A 21,659-nucleotide genomic window follows, 5' to 3' on the forward strand; every position below is an offset into this window, starting at 1 on the left:
GCTTTGTTGGTGAGCTATTTTAATGGATTACCTTACGGAAGTAGCGTCAACAGCTTTTGCTTATTATATTATAAAGTTTCCATTAAAAAGTGGTTTGTAAACGTGAATAATCTATTAATTGGTTGTGAAACTTGATGCCGGTGGATAATGTAATAACACACAATAGTATAAAACATTACTGAATCAATGTGTTTCATATGGATATTATTAAAAATAATTGGTCTTTTCCTTTGCATCGTATACTTTCTAATAATTAAAGATATTTGGAAGAATGGCAAATTAATCAAAATATTCAGTACCATCATTTGTAGAATCACTATAAATAGCAGTTCAAAGTGTATCATTTCCTTTAAAATAGTCTTCGATATTCACAATTATGCTTTCATGTGGTTGTATATTTTTTGTCAACATATCATTCCTTAGACAACCTCTAAAATTGTTTATGTTACTTTTGTTAGTTAGTACAGCAATAATTTTTAAAAGATTCACTCTTTTTATAAATGATTATATTCTTATTGGTAAAATAAAAAGAATGAAAAAGCTTTCGCTGCCTATTTCAAAATACGTTTAACATATGGCCTTGGTATGTCAATCATTGACCCGTATCAGCTATTAGGATTCCAGGAATACCAGCAAGCAACGTGCTAATAGAAACACCATGTTATTTTCTATTTTGTGAAAGGTGAACATTTTAGATCAAGACTTTGGTATTTTAAAACGACGTTTTTGTATTTTTTGTTCACTTCAGTTTATCATTATCATGTACTTGTCATGTCCGATACCTAAGTGTGATTTTTTTTTGGCGGTTGTTTGTTTGCATACTGCTTATCTTTTGGTGAGTGGGTGGGGCTGGTCCAGGGTGTTCAGACCTCCCTCCCGCTAAAAAAGACCACAAAAAACAACGTACACAAACACACGTACAGCCACTTGTCACTTTAAATTTTACCATCGTTTGATTCTTGCGCACGTATATTGGGTTCTATGCACACTTTGAGTAAATAGACACACAGACTTTTGCTTTGATGCCCTTTCAAGGAAAGTCACGGCCGTCTTGAAATTGTATAACCCCCACCTCTGTACTTGAGCTTATCCAGCTCTGTAGATAGTGTAGACAGTTGCATTTCAATATGGCTGCCTTGGTACACTCCATCATCCAATGTCTGCATACATTTGATTTTGAGTGTTTATAGTGAAGAACAATGGTGTTGCTAATGCTTGTAGTTTCCGCTCAAAGCCTGTTTTGCCAGTAAAATATTACCAATTTATCCTGAACGTATATTTTATTTGTAAAGTTATCATTATTAATATTGTAAGAGTATGAATTTTGCAGATGCTTGTAATGTGCATGTGTCATTGTGACACATAGCAATATTAAGTTTATGTATGCGATTTGACACGGAATTAAAACCATGACCAGTGGTAAGGATACGGTACACCGATGTGTCTGTTGGAACTTTGCAGAGATCGGATCATGAAGGAAACCGGGAATGTATTTGAAACCCTAAATGGACGTGTTAACTTTTCTCGATTAAATAAACTTAAAATCATGATTGGCTTTGTTAACAATTAGGAATGTGTTTCCTGGCAAAATTTCTTGTTTTATAAATGTATTACCCCACAGTCCAAATTTTCTGTGGAAGGTGAGAAGTCTTGACTCAGAGAAAAGTAGAGAGTATTTTTTCATATGAAGAAGGTCAAAGAAACATGTATTGGAAGTCTTGATAGACGGTTCTGTAAAATGGTAAAGAGAGCAAGGTACCGTATCTTAATTTCAACCAATCTTTCTTTGATAGGAGTCTGTATATATTTATTTAAATTTATTTGACTTAGTTTCATACAATTTTTCTAGATATGAGGCCGAAGATAATTATTTAAATTTGTTTGCCTTAATTTCATCATTCTCTTTAATATGGGTCTTAAGACAATTATTAAATTCATTTTTCTTGGATGTTATTTGAATTTTATACATTATTGTTTTGATATGAGTCTTGAGATAACTGTTTAAATTTATTCGTTTACATGTCTTTGGAATCATGTATGCAAGGAATTTATTATTAGTAGGCCTGTATGATGTTTATATTTACAAATTGTTAGTTATTTTTTATATTCATTTGTGTAATGAAGATATGAATTCTGTTAGCCTACGAATCGGTGTATTAGAATTGGAGCCCCAGTGAGGATCAATCAGTGTTGGGGTTAGTCAATATAGTGATGGAGGTTAATTATATTAGGCAGGAACAGGTTATCATCTGATCAGTTAGTAACGGTAACCTGATCTGTAGAGAAACGCATTAATCTTTCTGTACTATGTTTTGTTTATGAAATGAACTGAGCTACAATTTATATGGCATAATGCCAGGCTGGCACCTAAAACCAATTTAGCAGTTAGTGTCTGTTTGAATTAACATATGGCAATATCTGAGGTAACGAGAGAGGAAATTATGTTGTATTCTAGAGGTAAAGACCCAACAAGCTCTTTAGGTTGTATAGTTATTCTATTTTGAAAAGGAAATAGCTCAACCTGGAAACGTAGAAGGAAGACAACCGATATTGCAGTTAATGTTTCGTAAGAAACTGGATGCGAGTGATGTCACTACGAGTTTCAACTCGCGACCCCTTGTATGGCAGCCGTGACACACAGAAAGACAAGAGTGTGCGTTTATATAGCTTAAGTGCCGTCCTAGGTCGGGAGTCATAAAATAAAGTATAAACATAAAAATAAAAAGTAAAGAAAGGTTTTAAAAAAATCGGATGAGCTAGCCTAAAAGAAAGTTTTAATCTAAAACTACAAAAATGGTGAAAAATATTTGGACGCCACCGCGAGTTTCGAACTCGAGGCATCTTGTTTAGCGAGCGTGACAAACAGACAAATGTACGTTTTTATATCAAAGATTTTCTGTCACAAAATCATTTAATAAATCAGTATCCTTGCTATACGATGTAACAAGTATTTTATTATCAGTTTTAAATTTCTTCCAACGAAAAGTCATTAACCTTCTATATTTCTTCATTTTACAAATGACCATATAATGTAAAATAACTATCCTCGATGTATTATTTTATATACTTAATGTTTTAATATAGTTTTATGAACGTGCCATTTTATTATATACACTATACAATTGGTAGCATTTAGGGTGTAATTTCTCTAGAATCTTGAAACAAATCAGTTGGGTTTTTCCAAGCTAAGAAATATAAATGATCCATTGTTCTGTGAATTAACACAATACAAGGAATTACAAACGAAACTACAATAGATCACGCCGTTTTATCAAGAGCCATTTGCATTGTTTTCATTTTCAATTTTTATTGTATTTTTTTTCTCTCTGAATCTACACAATTTAAATTCAATTTATACCTATGATGTCGCATTGAAAACTCAAAACCTTTTCTTGTTGAGCTATTAAGTTTCAAATATATAACCCTCACTTTTTTAATGTAGCATTATAATTTGTATGTGTCTTCCGTCCTTAAACTGTTGTAAACACATTCTTTAAGTTTACCCGTGATGTTTCTCACACTGATAATATTACGTACAACTATATATCAGAACATGCGGTATTTATATAATTTATATTGAAAGTTTACCCTCCAATTGTCTTATTTATCCAGGTACGTAATCAGTTCTCTCACATTTTTGGTCGATGACACAATAACATATTATCACTATATTTAGGGTATGAGGAAATTAATTTGTTGCAGTTTCAGTCGTGTGCTGATGATTACAAAATTATATTCACTTTCTCACTCTAATTATTTTCCTATATTCCAGTTTTATAATAATATATAATTAATTTTTATTTACTTCTTGAACAAATATTTCGGACAGATGAAATGCCAGTTCGACAATTTTTGTCTTAAACTACTTGAGAAATTACACACAATGGTATTATGAGCTTCCTCTCTAGGCGCTCAGCATTAAGAGATTGGTGTTAGGACTGGTCACTCTGGTGTCAGGATAATATGACAGGGTCGAACATCATGCTACATGTCTGCGGAATGATGCGCCAGTGCTAGACATCACTATCAACTTCCACACTGCATATATCACAGCGATATGACTAAAATCATTAAAGCTACGTTAAAAATCCATTAAACACAAACACAAACTAATAATAATATTAGTAGTACATGTTTGGGGTAAATTTTCAATGGCTTTTGGGGTCAAGTGGGTTCTTAGAAGAATCAAGTTATTTCCTATTGGATGGATTAGGTCAGGTTCTTTTACGACGTGGGATCTTTGCAAATTGTCACGTATGAATAGTAGCGAAATGCGTTTCCACCTCATAAGTTTGTGGAGCTGGACAATTTTAGTCAGTCATATTTATTATGCTCTTGTTGTAACATCAGACTTCAGCCGTATTTAATGTTGTGTTTAGATATTATTTGAGAGAAAACATTTATTTAGAATATTCTTTAGAAATACAAAGTGCTCATTCATTAATTGGCAATAACTAGGCTATTAGCCTAAATATGCTTGTACCACAAAATCAGCTGGTTTTAGTTGTTACTCATGTATTGTGTGGTACTGGTAAAGAACTAAATTTCGTCTACTGGACGAATAGCTTCAGGTCATGTTTGACATATGCTATCTATAATTTTAACCCAACAGAAGCTGGTTTGGAAACTCATTTTAAACTTTTCATTGATATAAGTCAACAACATATGATCCGTTTCGTCCTTCATAACTGCATGTCAAAGCAAGTGTCTAATTCTCCTTGGTCAAACCCATTTGACCCAGCTACATGTCAATGGCTTCATATGTTTTCCGGAGCATGTATGACGCATTGACTACTTAATTATCATATCGCTATTCCATTAATTCAGGGGTATTTTAAACTTAATGCGACCTAATTGGCAGATATCTTTAGAAGTAATGCAAAAGTGAAGCTGAAGGAGCATGTTCCATATCAGACACAATTTTACCAATATTACATTTCCATGGACTTTGTCTTTTGAATCCTAAAACCCTTACTACCATCTACCTATCCTCCACCGAGAGGATGGTATTAAAATGGCACACTACAACCACCATATGCAAGTCCCGGTCAGTGCATGTAAGTTGTACAACAATATTTTATGTTGCAAACCATATAAAGTTAAACAGTCGAACGAATAAACGAACAGGATAATAAAATAATCGTCTAGCACGACAATTTATACAGTACTGCTATCTAGAGCCATCGGGTTTTGGATTTTGACGGGTATATCAACTGACTAAAGAAGACACACTCTTGTCTGATATTATATCAGATTATTTTTAAATATATGTAAGAGACGTCTCTAATTTTGAAAGAGTTTGGCTGGTAGTTTCCTTGTACATTATATTGTCTATGGTCTCGCAAAATGACTGCGGAAACAGAAACTTACATGCAAACTATAAACAAGTGCTTTGAGTCATGTGACACTTAATCATTACTAACGAGGAAGTTATATACATATATACACCGCCCCAACGCAGTACGGGGACATCTTTCTCAGGAGCAAGAAAGCAATGTAAGTAAAGATTAATTTTCTTTTCTTGAAACACAGAATTGTATTTGTGTGCATAAAATTTAAATAATGTTCAATAATTTTTTTATTTAAAATGTTACAACAATAGTGACAGTATGAATTTTGCGTTTATATATCTCGTTTCATTTATGTAAAGAAAAGAGGGTGAAAATAGGATTCTTCGAGATATTTAATAACCTTAAAACTTTTACTATATAAAGAGATCATAAACGGCATCCTCCCCGCCGTCGGCAGATAGAAAACAAATGGTTTTCTTTTGAGTGCGTACTGCCTTCAATGTTAATGTTATAAATTTGTGCAAAAGTATCGCGCCGCCACATTTCCAAGGTTTGGACGATCTTAGATGAGAGAAACATGGAATGAAATGTAAAATCCAAGACGTACAGAAAACAAAATCAACATGGCTGTCTTATCTCACCATGCAAAAACTTTAAGTTTACGATCTCCAAACTCTCTTTCGTTTCCATGGGTCTCAAAAGGAGGTACGACCCTATCGAAGTACAGTAGATTCCTTTAAGTATGTGAAAAGATAAGTACAAGATGGCTGGGAGTTGTGTGAATCCGATGACTTTTAACACTGAAAAGAGGTTATCTATAAAGTCACATTTTTCTCTAAAGGAACTGACCATTTTACAGAAGGTACTGGAGAATGTTTTACATACTATAGTTACTTATCTCAGACAAAAATATACCTATTTGCAAGGGGCCCCGAGTGGCCGAGTGATCTAAAGCGCTCTCCGTCACGGATCACAGCCATCTCACCTCTGTCTGCGTGGGTTCGAGTCTCGGAATCGACCAATGTGGGTATGTGAGAAAGCTTGCCAGTAGCTTCTCAAGAGTCGGTGGTTCTTTCTGGGGTTTTCCCGGGTTCTTCTTCCACCATTAATACTGGCCGCCATGTATAGCCTATCGTGTGCTGAAAAATGGCGTTAAACCCTACAACAACAACAACAACAACCTATATGCAAATGTTGAAACTTACGGCAATAGGTACTCTGACTCAGGTGCTCATGCATCTCTGCAATAATGTTCTTAATTCTTTTGAGAGAAAAAATCAAGCAAATACGCAAACTGGCAAACTAAAACACATCTTTAAAAAATTCTATATCAATAGTGTTCTTGATTTTTTCGTGTTTGTTCTGATCGAGTATGTCGCCTAACCTAGAAAAAAGTCTCACAGGGTGAATTACAACCTTTGCAAGCTACAGGCGAAAAGCAGCTACCTTCTCGTTTCACCAATGGCTGCTTAAGATAAGATTTCCTCTGAAATCTGAAATGAAAATTCTAACATTCCGATTGTACTATCTTTTTGCGAATATTCGAACAGAAAAGCAGTATTCGAATATTCGTTTGTTCACCCAGCGAGTTAGGACAGCTTTTGATAAAAGAAACAAGCCAGGTGAAATTTAAACTTTGCAACCTTGAAAGAAATGGTTTACAACGAAAAACTTCAAATGTGCTAAATCATCTGAAATGTACCTTCATACTCACAAGGTAACCATGCCAACATTCTGAATAGCCACATTGCTCACAACATTGCCATTTTCATCCATCACGTTCTCTTGGAAACAGAACGTGTAATACGGCAAATTGATCAGGAACATGGTATAAACATGAGATCATCTTAAACCCAACAATTCCTTTATGTATCAAACCGAGCTAATAAATAAATAAATAAATAAATAAATAAATAAAAAAAGTTCGAGAACTGTTAGAAGACATTCCTTCTATCAGGAGCAGCTGGAGGCAATCACGAGAACCATTACCGCTCCTTATCATCTTACTTCGGAAAGTTAACTCCTATTAAGATCCGCATTTGGTCTTTTATTCATGTTTGTAAGTTTGTACATATTAATGGAATTGCCAAACTGCCTAAAAACTGATACTATTCCGTTGTTTTTTTTTTTTTTTAATTTTCTTTTTTTTTTAAACGTCGGTTGGTGTTGCAGATGTCAACTTCGTATCAGAAAGGTGTCAAGCTGACTCAGCTGATTGGAATTAGGAACAAAACCATTTAAGTTGTGTTTTCTTTATGAGTTTGCTGTTACAATAAGGCTTGCTAAATTTTGTTTTTACTGTGCATTAGAAAAGCCAGGGTTATCAGCAGATATTCCAATCTGAGCGGGAATCGTTCACTTTTCTTTCCTATGCCTTTTTGGAAATTACTTAACTCAATGTTGGGAACATATACACAGAACGACCTGCAAACAACATTTAAGTTTAATGAAATCAAATTGGCCACTCAAGTCTCTATGATTTTTATCGTGAACAAATTACTTTCACAAGAAATCGCATTTAGTAGTACAGCAATGTTTAGGTGTGTACCGAGTTTGATGAGAGACAGGAAAACTAAAACTTATATAAATCTGAATTTTCGTTTGAATCAACAAACACTGTACTCAAGACACCTAGAATGTGACCTAATTAGATCTAGATGAATTAGTTCACGCTGTTTACCATGCGGCTTCTCCGAGTGGTGGTGGTGGAGACCGTGTAAATAAATAACAACGTTTACAAAGAAAAGAGGACGAATTGGTTACCTTTATTATCATCGACAAATATTCAAATGATATTCGAATACAGTAAACGATTATTGGTATGTATTACAACTAAAACTTCCTTTTTTCATCAATTATACGTCGCCAACGAGATAATGAAATAAGCTCGTGCACTTCAACTGAGACAACCTCTTAGTGATCCGTAAGTGACGGTGTCCGGAAGATAAAATAGGACTGGCTCACTACGTGTCCGTAAAAAGGTCATAATAAATCAGCCGGCCGAGACCATTTTTACTCCTGCTAGAACCAGGTGGCCTAGTGGTTAGAGCTACCGCCAGATACTTATAAAATGGTACTAACAGTTGCCTTGCTGGGCGCTCAGGATTAAGAGGTTAGTGTTCGGACTGATCGGCCTGGTGTCAGGATAATATGACTTGGTTGGGTATCATGCTTCATGTCTGCGGCATGATGCCCTAGTGTTAGAAATCACTATAACTTGCCACACTGCAGACATCGTAGCGAAATGATTGAAACATTATTAAAGCTACGTTAAAAATTCAACACACACACACACACACACACACTCACTCCAGCTAGAAACAATGAAACCTTACAGAAGGTTGCCACGGGTGAAAAGAGCTTAGCGGATTGTCCGGCGTGGCTTGTGATGCCTGAAGAATTGGCAATATGAAAGTTTATGCATCCAAAAATCGACTAGAGTAATTTATAGGGAAATCTATGCTTAACTATATATGAAGATACACTACCCTAATAAACTTGCTAGTACAAATGAATACGATTTCGTATGGCATATTATCGAATCAGGTCTATAATTAATCCATTGCTATAAAGTATTTTCTATGATACAAAATTACGCTTCATTACAGAAATTCGATAGATTAAAAGAGCTGAACTAATATGAGTGGTTTCAAATTTTGTGTGTTATTTCTTAATTTATTCTGTATCTTTGGGTTTGATCGATGACAACGCATTTGTTCATTTGACATTCAGTCAGTCAGTGTAAAAACATGTTTGTAATTTAACAGCACATGCACACAGTTTTGGCTGCATAGTTCCGAGGGAGTTCATGTACCCCCCCCCCCCCCGTATAAACCGAACCAAAATAAAGCTAAAGCTGGAATGTCATCAAGGGACGCGTATCTAAATAAAGAGGTTACTTCATTCGTCAGTCGCCTCTTCCTGCATGCAGAAGTGTACATGGTGGCTATCTGACGCCTCAGAGTTTGCAAAGTATGGAGAAATAGACTACAAAGAGACAGATACCTCCACACTTCCGTATGAACAGAAAAAAAAAATCAGTTTCTGATCAGAGTACGCGAATTAATAGAGGTTTTGAAAACTCTTTGCATGCAGTGCCGAATTACCAAATAGGCAGAGTAGGCATCCGCCTATGGACCCCACGCTTTTTAGGGCCCCGCGACAATACTTATTTAATAATTTTCGTTTAATAACATAAAATGTTAATTTGTTTAGAAACATTAATTACTGTTAATATTTGTTTTGTGAAATAAAATTGGTTTATTAAAACTTTTGGTTGGTAAAAATAAAAACGTATTAGGAGATAATTTGCGAGGGATGCCCAAGATTTCGAGTGCCTAAGGGCCTCCACAGGGTTTGATCCTGCACTATTTGAATGCGAAGGTCAAATAGTTGTATTGGATCAAGCATTTGGTTCCGTTATTTCCAACCAATTCCACCTTCACACAAGGTGGTTTTTAAAAAAAAAGTAACGACAGAAAAAGGAAAACACAACTAAATAGATAAAGTTGTACTGATTTGTTTAACCTTGATGTGTGAAGGAAGAAGGGGAATCAAAGTCACTGCTCCCTCACTTGACATGGACTAATGTTTTAGACTAATGTAATGTAATCCTCTATTGTTTATTATCTGAGTTGCGGAAGTGCCCCATTGTCAAAGATGAAACAAACCAAGTTCTTATCTGTCATGGATTCCGCAACTTTTGAGAAGAAAAGTAAATCATTTCACTTTTTTTAATGAACTGTTCATCTATTGATAATGGAATTTTTAAGAAACTGTGCTATACCATTCTTTAAGAACGGTTTCTTTTATATGAAAAGGTTTCTATTAAAATACATGGCATTACAATGTCGTATATGCCACAAATAGTAAACAATGTATTTGTACTTCCATGAAAGAAACTACCAACAAACAATGCTCGGAGGTAAAAACTGTCGTGTATTCGATAAAGGTAAATGGAGAAAGGAAATTGTTAATGTTGAGGAAATAGAACCGAAACAAACGTTAAACAAAAAGAAAAACTAGCGACTTCCGTACTGTGTGGTCAGGGACTCAGGGTCAAATCGATGGTGTACCCAGAACCCAGGGAGCTATCAGATTGTTTAGTCAGGGTTACAGCATGTTCAGTTACAGTGTCATTGGTGTAGTGTTCATAAAGAAGTGAGAGAATGCAATAATTAAGTAAGAGAACGCATTTACTCAAATGAGAACAATGGCGAGCGCAAAATATTTAAGGGAACGCACAAAAAATGTAATGGAACGCCGTTCACACAGCACTACACCCCTGAATATCCCTGTTTTACCCCTACATAAATAATAAAATCATTATAAGGAGAATAATTGTTAACAACTCTTAGCAAGGGAAAATACGTACATCCATCGTCTCTCTCTTAAATTTTGTATTACGTTCAACAATCTTAATTACAAAACAGGCATGTAAAATTCACTGCAGTAGGAAAATGTCAGAATATCTGAGGGGGGATTTTATATATATATATATATATATATATATATATATATATATATATATATATATATATATATATATATATATATGCAAAGTTGGCAATGCAGTCTCTAGGTGAGTGGTGGTGCATTATAAATATTGATTAATTGTTTTGATGACATTCAATATATTTGTATACATCATACCTTGTATAACAAGAATGAATGACAAACATCCATCTATCCATCTGCCATGGTAGCATAAGTGTACGGACGGTAGTTAGAAAGTAATCCAGAAGAAATCATTGTGAATCCAATATCACAAAATCTAAAGGTCAAGACCTTGTCATAAGCTGTGGAATAAATCTTTGCTATTTACATGTTTTGAGGTTCACAACAATACAGCAAAACAAAAAAGTTGTCATTTTCAGTAAAACATTGACAGATTTGTAAATAATGACTCAGCTGTTTACCATTTTTATAAAACATTTAAAAATCAATTAGAAAAGGGGCCATATTGTATCACGTAACACATGACCTTGACCTTAGAAATAGTGTCATACTGATTTGTCACGATAATTTGTTCGGGATTACTTTAGAACTTTTATGGTTGTGCACCCTGGTGGACGGATGAGTAACATTAATTCTTTAGACAATGTATGGTGTATACAAATATTTTGAATTGCATCGAAAAACTTATCGATGAATATTTATATTGCACATTCACTCACCTAGCGCAGGCTTTACTATATCAATTTGTTTCAGATCTTCTCCATTATCTTCGGTGTCGGCTGGGTTGCTTAAAACAATGAGGACCTGCTTTGTAGTTCTGTTCCTTATATGCATCAGTCTGATGTACACAGAGCAGGCTGAGAATACCACAGCAACAGAAACGGTACCTGTAAGTAAGTATTTGGTATATGGTTATGTACGCATGTGTGTGTGCTACAGAGACAGAGAGTCTCTCAAAGGCCCGAGGAAGGCTGGTTTTGTAGGTAATATTTTACTGCTATTTGCTCTTCTGTGCAACAGTAATGTGTGATCCATCTATTTCCACTGTACAATCCAAAGGAATAGAGTGTCTGTATAAAAACAAAATTGTGATGGAGGAAAAGACAAAATAGGTGGCAGCATATCGAGTAGAAATATTTATGGGAAAACCTGGTGCAACTGATTTGAAAACTTGAATGTAGGCACAATCTATCACCAAAATAGATAGGCTTTACTACTGTATCCACGTGGAAATAAACTGTGATGTGGATTATCGATTTTCTGATTGTATCTTGGGTATCTGGGTATATTTCAAATGCGTAAATCTTTCTGTCTTTCTCTAAACATCTTGTCAGACTTTTAAACAAGAACAGATACAGCCATATCCGAATAGTCCACTGGGCACACATGGTTATCGAGGTACTTTCAATGCAGGAAATAATACCACTAGACAATGCAAAATAAATTACATACACTGGGCACACATGGTTATCGAGGTACTTTCAATGCAGGAAATAATACCACTAGACAATGCAAAATAAATTACATACACTGGGCACACATGGTTATCGAGGTACTTTCAATGCAGGAAATAATACCACTAGACAATGCAAAATAAATTACATACACTGGGCACACATGGTTATCGAGGTACTTTCAATGCAGGAAATAATACCACTAGACAATGCAAAATAAATTACATACACTGGGCACACATGGTTATCGAGGTACTTTCAATGCAGGAAATAATACCACTAGACAATGCAAAATAAATTACATACACTGGGCACAGATGGTTATCGAGGTACTTTCAATGCAGGAAATAATATCACTAGACAATGCAAAATAAATTACATACACTGGGCACAGATGGTTATCGAGGTACTTTCAATGCAGGAAATAATACCACTAGACAATGCAAAATAAATTACATACGCTGGGCACACATGGTTATCGAGGTACTTTCAATGCAGGAAATAATACCACTAGACAATGCAAAATAAATTACATACACTGGGCACACATGGTTATCGAGGTACTTTCAATGCAGGAAATAATATCACTAGACAATGCAAAATAAATTACATACACTGGGCACACATGGTTATCGAGGTACTTTCAATGCAGGAAATAATACCACTAGACAATGCAAAATAAATTACATACGCTGGGCACACATGGTTATCGAGGTACTTTCAATGCAGGAAATAATACCACTAGACAATGCAAAATAAATTACATACACTGGGCACACATGGTTATCGAGGTACTTTCAATGCAGGAAATAATATCACTAGACAATGCAAAATAAATTACATACACTGGGCACACATGGTTATCGAGGTACTTTCAATGCAGGAAATAATATCACTAGACAATGCAAAATAAATTACATACACTGGGTACACATGGTTATCGAGGTACTTTCAATGCAGGAAATAATATCACTAGACAATGCAAAATAAATTACATACACTTAAGTTCAGGTCTTATTTATCTTCTTCACTCAGACATCTTGTATCAAAAATGAAGAACAGTTCATAAATTACAAATTAATTGATTACATCACTGAAAACACCCTAAAAAGGCAATCAACAAAAAAAAGACAATCAAACAAAAAACAACAAGAACAGAGTACATGCACATTAAAAGGTCAAGCCAGAGGCAAAAATTCACCAATGCTCTCAAAACTAAGTAATATTAACCACTGCTCTATGGGTATTCAAGTTATACCGAATAAGACGTCAACTGGCCACTAACTGGGGCAACCATGTTTTGTTCGGTGTTGTGGATCTGGGATTTGATATCATGATAAGAAGACAAGTTTGAAACAAGAAGAAAGTTTGTAAAGGCAATAACTTATTTATACAAACACCAAATTTGTCAACATACTACTTAGCATCATCCTCTAATCGACACATAGAGTGTTGTATGGTAATTTACTGTGCGACGGCAGTTTCCTCATCATATTTTTCCATTCTAAATTCTAGTAACCCACAGCCATCTGTTTTACTCAGCTTGTCTCTGACCAACTCTTTAGTTTTCCTGCTAGTTATAAGAAATGTCATAATTATTACAAAATTCTCATGAAATTTTCATCAACTAACATTTTGTCAAAGGTAACTCATGTAAAGCTTTGCTGCTATGTAGGCAATGACAAAGTTTATTTCTACTCTTTCACAAAAAAGAACATTCTTCTTTACCTTGAATACTGTATGAAAGGACCCTCAAACCTATTCCTTAATATATATGGTCAAAAACAGCTGGCTTTCTAATTAGACATTTTAAAAAATGTCCCGGACCAAACATTCTTGCTAGACTTGTCCATTTCTTTTTTAATTTTCTCTTTGTGTTCATTCAACAATACTACTAATGGTATGGAAGAAAATTTTTCCATAACTTTTCATGCACCTAAAATCCACATTCTAACAATTTTTTTTACAACTCAAATCTATGACAGAAAAACCACCATTATTGTAAAAAAATCTTCATATAAAAAAGCTGTTAAATTACAAGTTATTTTGCAATACTTAAAAATATCGGTGTTTCAGTAACTAGAATTCCACATTGCTGACCAGAAGGGTATGGCTTTGAATCCTGCCAGACATGGTGAGGTGGACTGCAATGTATTTCTGTATATTCCTCTGGTATTTTATCAGAGCACCCTCAACTGGTACGGTGAAGTGATCAAACCCACATTTCCCAGCTTTGATCATGCATTCAACATAGACAAATTTTATTTAGAGTTGTGACTGTATTTACATAAAAATAAACACGAACTCATTGCAGCTATTTTACCAACTGTAAACAATAGTATAGCAACTGGACATACATACATCTAATTTTATTTTGTTATATTTTTGTATTATAATTATTTATGAAACCAGAGTATTGAAACTCATGTATCTGTGCATAAAAATCCACTTCTAACTTTCACCAAAATTTATAATTTTTATTAAATATTAACTGTAGTGATATCACTTTAGTTGAATAGATTATACCCTATAATTACATGCAGCATTAATGGAGTGTAGGATTATATATATATATATATATATATATATATATATATATATATATATATATATATATATATATATATAAAATCAACCACCTATTGCTACACTAAGTAGGTGTGTGATGGTGGGGGGGGGGGCACCTTTGAAAAATAAAAGAAACTAAAGTACCTGCAGGAAACCTATGTACCATCAGAAGGAATATGGACCTTTCAGATGTATCACCCCCATTTGCTGGGCTAGATGGGTTCATTAAGTTTTGCCCTGAATCATGACACACAAAAACACAAACACCTACAAAAGAGTACACAGAACACCAAAAACACAAACACCTACAAAAGAGTACACAGAACACCAATGAATTGCTACTCTCTCTGTTGTAAAGAAATAATTAGCCAAACTAACCAACCCACAATAACCAAGTTCTAAATGGTTGTTGCACTAACATGAGGCACTGGCACATCCATCAGTTCAAAGGAAAGCTTTTTGAAATACAAAACTTAACCAAAAACAATGAAATGTGAAATACAGGTAAAAGAGACCTACTTTTGGTTGTATGGTAGTGTACTCACTAAATGCATTAAAAATAGACACCTTCATGATTACAATGGCAACAAAATGACCTAAATGTGAAAATAAGATGGGCAGGCAAATGGAGAGACAAACAAGAATAAAATTACATCATCCTTCCACATTCATAATGTGACATACAAATTAATGATTCAGTTCTAATGTTTACTCATTCAGATGTCCACAACTGCTATCATGTATTGTCATGTATATTTGATTTATGCTTGTTTGTTGGTTTTATTTTTTTATATTTATTTTTTATTCCATTACATGCTATTGTAATTTAATTTTATTTACTGGATTTGATACTTTCCAGAAATTCAGTTCATTTTTTCAAAAACCTAATATTAGAACTTTGTATCTGAAGCCGATCTAGTTCCTGTCCTTATTTCATGATTTTAAATAAACAACTTTTTAAAATTTTAAAAAAAAATCTTTCTTAGTGTGAAATTAATAGAATGAAATCGAGGCTGTACTGGGAGACATGTAAATAGCTTCTACGTTGTTCTCAAAACATGTAGCAATTATTTCGAAATTCTGATTTTACTGGAGGGTTGATCAATATCCGGGTGTGTGTTTTGCACAGTAGCCAGATTTAATAGTGATGTTTTGAGAAATAATTTCAGGTGGGTTTTTAAACACTTAGACATCAAGGTATTTTTTCTGTTGTGACCAGTTGGAGTTTAGTTTTAATTTTTCTTCAAATTATTTGGATTTTATGATATTATTTTTTTCTTGGAAATATTTGTGCTCGGAATTAATTCTTGGACAAAGATAGTCACTGAAATTTACAGAATTTAAACACCAGAATATTTTTTTCTGTGGTTCAACAAAGAACTGTTGACACTTCAGTACTAAACTGACTATGGCATATGTCATCTCCTACCATTTTGGATTTTGTCGGGACTCAAACTTTGATTCAGTAGAACATTGTATTACTAGGACTTCTATTTTTTCATTTTTGGAATAATCTTGGATTATTTTTGGATTCAACTCTTAAAACTAAGTTTTTTGTTTTCATTTTTACATAGTTTTTCTAGGGAAATAAATTGTTCGTTTAATTTTACAAATCTTGTTGTCTTCACTTTTTTCTTGTTACTGTTTATGAGAGCCTAAACATGTAACAGTATAAAGGAAAAATTCTTGTTAGGTTGGAGGATTATGCATTTATTTATGAACATGTACAGAGACAAACAAATATCACCTGAAATCCTGTTGCAGAACAAAGAAACAACCTCCATTAATGCTTTATCATTGATATAAAAAATTCAAGAGAAGGTGATATATCTAGGTAATCAGTCGTCAATCACTTATATACTTGCTGCATGTTCATGCAGTTCTGGTCTTTTCCGAGCTTTTATCAACATATATAAAAGTTAATTTAATGATTTCAGGGATCTAATTTCTTCTTAAAAATGCCTTTCTGTGTAAAACTCATGAATCTCCATGTTCCACCATACCGTGAGCTGTCAGTCAAGGACTGTTTATTCAGTATTCCAACAAACTGCTGCCCACATGGGCTCCACATGATTTATTACATAATAATGCCTGGGGCGTTAAGCTTGGTTGACCAGAAATTATCTAGGCCACCCATTTAACTAAACATTTTTAAATATCTCCTGAAATTGAGATCTTACATCTTGCCTTTGATACTTCAGAAAATATTGGATATTTTGTTTTAGAGGTGCAGATAATTTTCACAGAAAGCTCTAGTACTCTACATGACACATCTGAATGCCAACTTATTTGACATTACAAGTAATAATGTCTACAAAAATGACCTAAATGGTAACCCTAACCTGCCAGAGGAATGGATGGATGGACAAATATCATACAAATATTTTCAATCCATATGCTGGCATTGTTTTGCAATCTGGGAAAAATAATATTTGATTTTAAGGAAAAAAAGCTATGCCAATTAGCAGGCAATTTGGGGTAATTTTTGTAATAAACATAAAATTTACTGAAATGAAAATAAGTTTAGTGGACATTTACAAAACAGTTTGGTAATGTTTCACTCAAAAATTTTGTGAAAATCCACTCTAGCTAACATTCCCTTTATTTTTCAGCGAAATCAGGTGGGTCTGAAAAATGTGTGACAACCTTAACAACTTTTGTCATGGCCCTGGTCACAGTTTTCATTCTCCAAGCAAAGGACTGGTTTTGCTAGTGCCTGTGATGAATGGTGCCTTGCAACCTACATTACAATGGTGATGACCTTCAACAGGATGTATATTCTTCAAAACTAATGATCAATTCTGTATGCAGTTCTGCTGAAATTTGTGCTGTATTATGTAAAATACGTTTTGTAATAATTTCACCTTCCAATACTGACTAGATTTAATTTCATCATATTTTATGTTAATAGTTTACTTAACTCTACAGTTTTCCTCTCCCTTATCTCTCAGCATGTTAATTAAAAACTTTGCAAATTTTATACAAAGTGGTGGCTTTAAATCAAATAGTATCTTCATCATAATGCATCTATTTAAATCAAACACTTAAGATAATTGTTTTACCCAAGAGAATATGTTACAGTTGCAATGGTTGTTGTTTTTTTCCACAGGTTTAGAACTTGCAAGCTAAAATTTAATTTGTCGGTAACACTGGTGAACAAATGACATTTAAGCTGTTTTATTCTCATGGAATTTTAAAATGTCTTAATTACTTCAGTCTATTCTGAGATCCATACATATGTTCAAGCAGTTGAACATAATGGTGGAAAACTGATGAATATAGATACACTGACAACAATTAAGATATAATTACACCTCAGAACAATACTTTTAAGGTATGATTTGTTTTTTAGATAAATTTGGTAGCAATGCACATATATGAAAGTGGCAAGTTCATCTGGAAACAGAAAACAGCTTCACTAATTGGACAGTCCCTTCCTTGTCAGTTGTAATCTGCCAAATATCAACACTAGACATGGTTATCAATAACAAATTGATGGAATTCAAGGAGACTGTGTGAATTCTGGCCAAAAAATAAATAAAACCCCCAAAATACAGACACTGCAGTTTTAACAACTTTCGAAAATGAAGAAAATTGTAGAAAGCAAACGTATGTCATTTAGGGATAGGAGAATACAAAAATGTAATGCTCAACAACATAGAATGCCCTTTTCACAAGGCTTATTAAAATGGCAAACCATATTAAAAATTGTATTAATTTTTCATATCCTGTATATCTTTTGTGTAACAATGCATAAATAAATGGAGAACAATACATTTGTGTTGATATTGTTGTTTTACTTCCTTATTGTAAATGGTACTGGCATTCATTTTGAAGGCTAAAAATGTCATCTAAAAACTGTGCAATTCATTTATCAAGGATTTACCTCAATTTATAAGGTTGATACAATATACAATCCAAGAAAAATTGACTTCTGCATTTTATACATGGTATACTCTTAGGACCATAAATGACATGGGTATATCTTATTATTTATCTATTTCTATGTAACAGAAATAATTCCTGCTTTGGTATGGATAACAGTGACTAATTTTTCCATAATAATTCATGGATTCATCATGACATTTAGAAAAGTGGTCCTGTGTACAACTATTCTAGGGTATGACAGAGACTGACAAGGATGTTACTTTTTAAATGCAGCATTCTAAACCTGACTTGGGTTTGCAGTTTGATTGTTTTTAGCGTAGCTTTAACAATGTTTCAGTCATATCGCTAAGATGTCTGCAGTGTGGCAGTTTATAGTGATGTCCAGCACTGGGGCATCATGCCACAGACATGTAGCATCATGTCCCACCCAGTCACATTATCCTGACCCCAGGCCGACCAGTCCTAAACTAACCTCTTAATGCTGAACACTCTAAACCTGATGATAGCAACTGTTACGTGTTTAGGCTTTTAAACCGTAACAAGAAAAACGTGAAGACAACAAGCTTTATAAAATTGAACAAATAACTTATTTCCCTAGTTAAACAAGTTTAAAATGAGAAAATGAACTTATGGTTTTAAGAATCAAATCCAAAACATAATCCAAGAATTAAAAAATACAAGTCCTAGTAATGAAAATGTTCTAATGAAATTGAGTTTGAATCCTAATGAAATCCAAAATGGAAGGCGATGATGTATGCTGCAGTCAGTGTGGTACTGATGTGTCTACAGTTCTTTGTTGAATTTCAGAAAATAATATTCCAGTGTTTGAATTCTGTAAATTTCGATTACTGTCTTTGTCCAAGAATTAATTTGAGCACAAGTATTTCCAAGGAAAATTAATCTCTTAGAATCTAAATAATTTGGAGAAAGAAAAAAAAAATAACAAACTCAAACATGTCACACAAAAAAAACTTTGACCTCTCAAGTATTTAACACCCAACTGCCCAAATACTCTATAAGAAACCATTTTACACTAATGTAAGATGCAAAACAGATTCCCATATGAGGGTCATATGATTATGTTCTAGAACAACATAGAAGCTTTTTACATGTCTAATATATGTACTCCCAGTACGGCCTCGATTTCACTTTATGAATCCCTCACTAAGAAAGATTATTTAAAAAAAAGTTGTTTAATTCAAATCAGGAATTAAGGTCAGGAACTAGATACAAAGTTCCTAATATTAGGTTTATGAAAAACTGAACTGAATTTCTGGAAAATATCTAATCCAGTAAATTAAATTACATTACAATATCATGTAATGGAATAAAAAAAAGTTAAAATTAGCAAACAGACAATTAAATCAAAACAAATATAAATTAAATCAAATATATATAACACAACTTAGACCATTATCTTGGACAGAAATGTTGTATAATAGATTGAAATTAACCTTTCCTATCATCTGGGTATTCTTATGACCTGTATTTTTTTCAGTGGGGGTTAAAAGTTTCATTGCCAAAGGATCAACATCTGTATGATCTCATAATGTCTAAAAAAAAGATCATTTTCTACATTGCTCTTTTTATATCAGGCAAATACTATGAATACAAAATCCGTAAGTGGTGATTTTGTTGTGGGTTTTGTGGTTCCCACAAACCATAAACTTACAGACCAAACAATTAATTATCTTTGTTAAAAATAATAGATCCTTTTCTCAATCCATCAATTTAACTCATTAACCCATGGTGCCTTGTTTACGCATCAGGAGGTAGTAGCCATTTCTATGCTCTGTAGCATCAAGGTCATTTAAGATACACTAATGTGGGTGGTATTATAGAAAGGTAGACAGATGTAGCACTACAATGATACCAAATAATCTGGATGTGCTAGTTGCACTACATAATACAGAGGGAAAAACAATTTTTTGGACCCATTTTTTTCTCCCCAAAATATTCACCTGTGGTTAGAATTCTATTTTGTGTCTGGATTTTAGACTATTTGGCCTCAGATCTAAGTTTGTCTAGTCTGAACTGAACTGCACATAGACAGGTGAACCTTTGCAAAAAGTAGGATAAGATGGGCATTCGGAATAAAGACTGGTCTGGATATGAAAATGTTGAGCTTAAAAAAAAAAGTACTCCAACCTTTACCCTTCTGCTCATGCACAAGCAAAAAAGCCAATGAAAAACAATGTTTCTAACACAACTAGGCATTAGGTTAACTGGAAATTTCTTGGAAGTCAGTGTATTAGGATGTATCTGGAAATAGCTCCCAAAACAAGTTTCCTACTTGCATTTCAGGTGAAAATGACAAAAACCTCTAGAAGCTAATGAGCTAAATACCCTCGAAAATGTCATTTTCTCCAAAACCATGAAAACTGATAACTATAAACACAAGCAAATAAACTCACAATAACTCTCTTGACAAATATCAGTATTACCTCAAAGTTAAGTGTATATGATTAAACTGGATGGTTTTTATCGTTCCTTGTTACTTGAACAGGCTCAAGTTTCCGCATTCTCAAATATGGCATTTTCTTTACTTTGAAGAAACCTAAGAAAACAAGGAACAGTTGCCAGTGATGTCTTGCCAGGAAAGAGAATAAAGGCAATAAATACTCTGGTACAGTCAGTCAATTAATCAGTTGCAAATATAGGTAATATCATCCCAGAAAAATGATGTTAAGATAAATGGAAAGGAGCAGATTTTGAATAATCTGCATGACAATTTTCTTATCCTGATGCTAAACAAAATTAAATATGACAAACTGAATCGACAGGAAAATAAACAATATAGTGCACAGCAGTCACAATCATCTCAAATACTGTTTTGACTTGCTTACAAGTCGTGTCCAACTTCAAACAAAACACACCCTGATCTGCCATCACAAAATGCACTGGTTGATCAGGCTGATTACTCCTAATAAAATGCATAGACCCAGATCTGCTGGCACATTATCTGACAGAAGATCCGGCTTCTATTGTAACACCTTCATGA

General features: G+C 33.9%; 1 long non-coding RNA gene across 1 annotated transcript; it reads left to right on the top strand.

Annotated features, from left to right (window-relative positions):
- The first annotated feature begins 5,341 nt into the window (after positions 1-5,341).
- Positions 5,342-18,544, top strand: LOC149801379 (uncharacterized). The gene is made up of 3 exons (XR_016420636.1): positions 5,342-5,496; positions 11,502-11,641; positions 17,383-18,544. It is a non-coding gene; the product is annotated as an uncharacterized LOC149801379 (long non-coding RNA).
- The last annotated feature ends 3,115 nt before the right edge of the window (positions 18,545-21,659 follow it).

The sequence above is a fragment of the Sinohyriopsis cumingii genome, chromosome 4 (assembly GCF_028554795.1).
Source record: "Sinohyriopsis cumingii isolate HCF-2022 chromosome 4, ASM2855479v2, whole genome shotgun sequence".
Lineage (NCBI taxonomy): Eukaryota > Metazoa > Mollusca > Bivalvia > Unionida > Unionidae > Sinohyriopsis > Sinohyriopsis cumingii.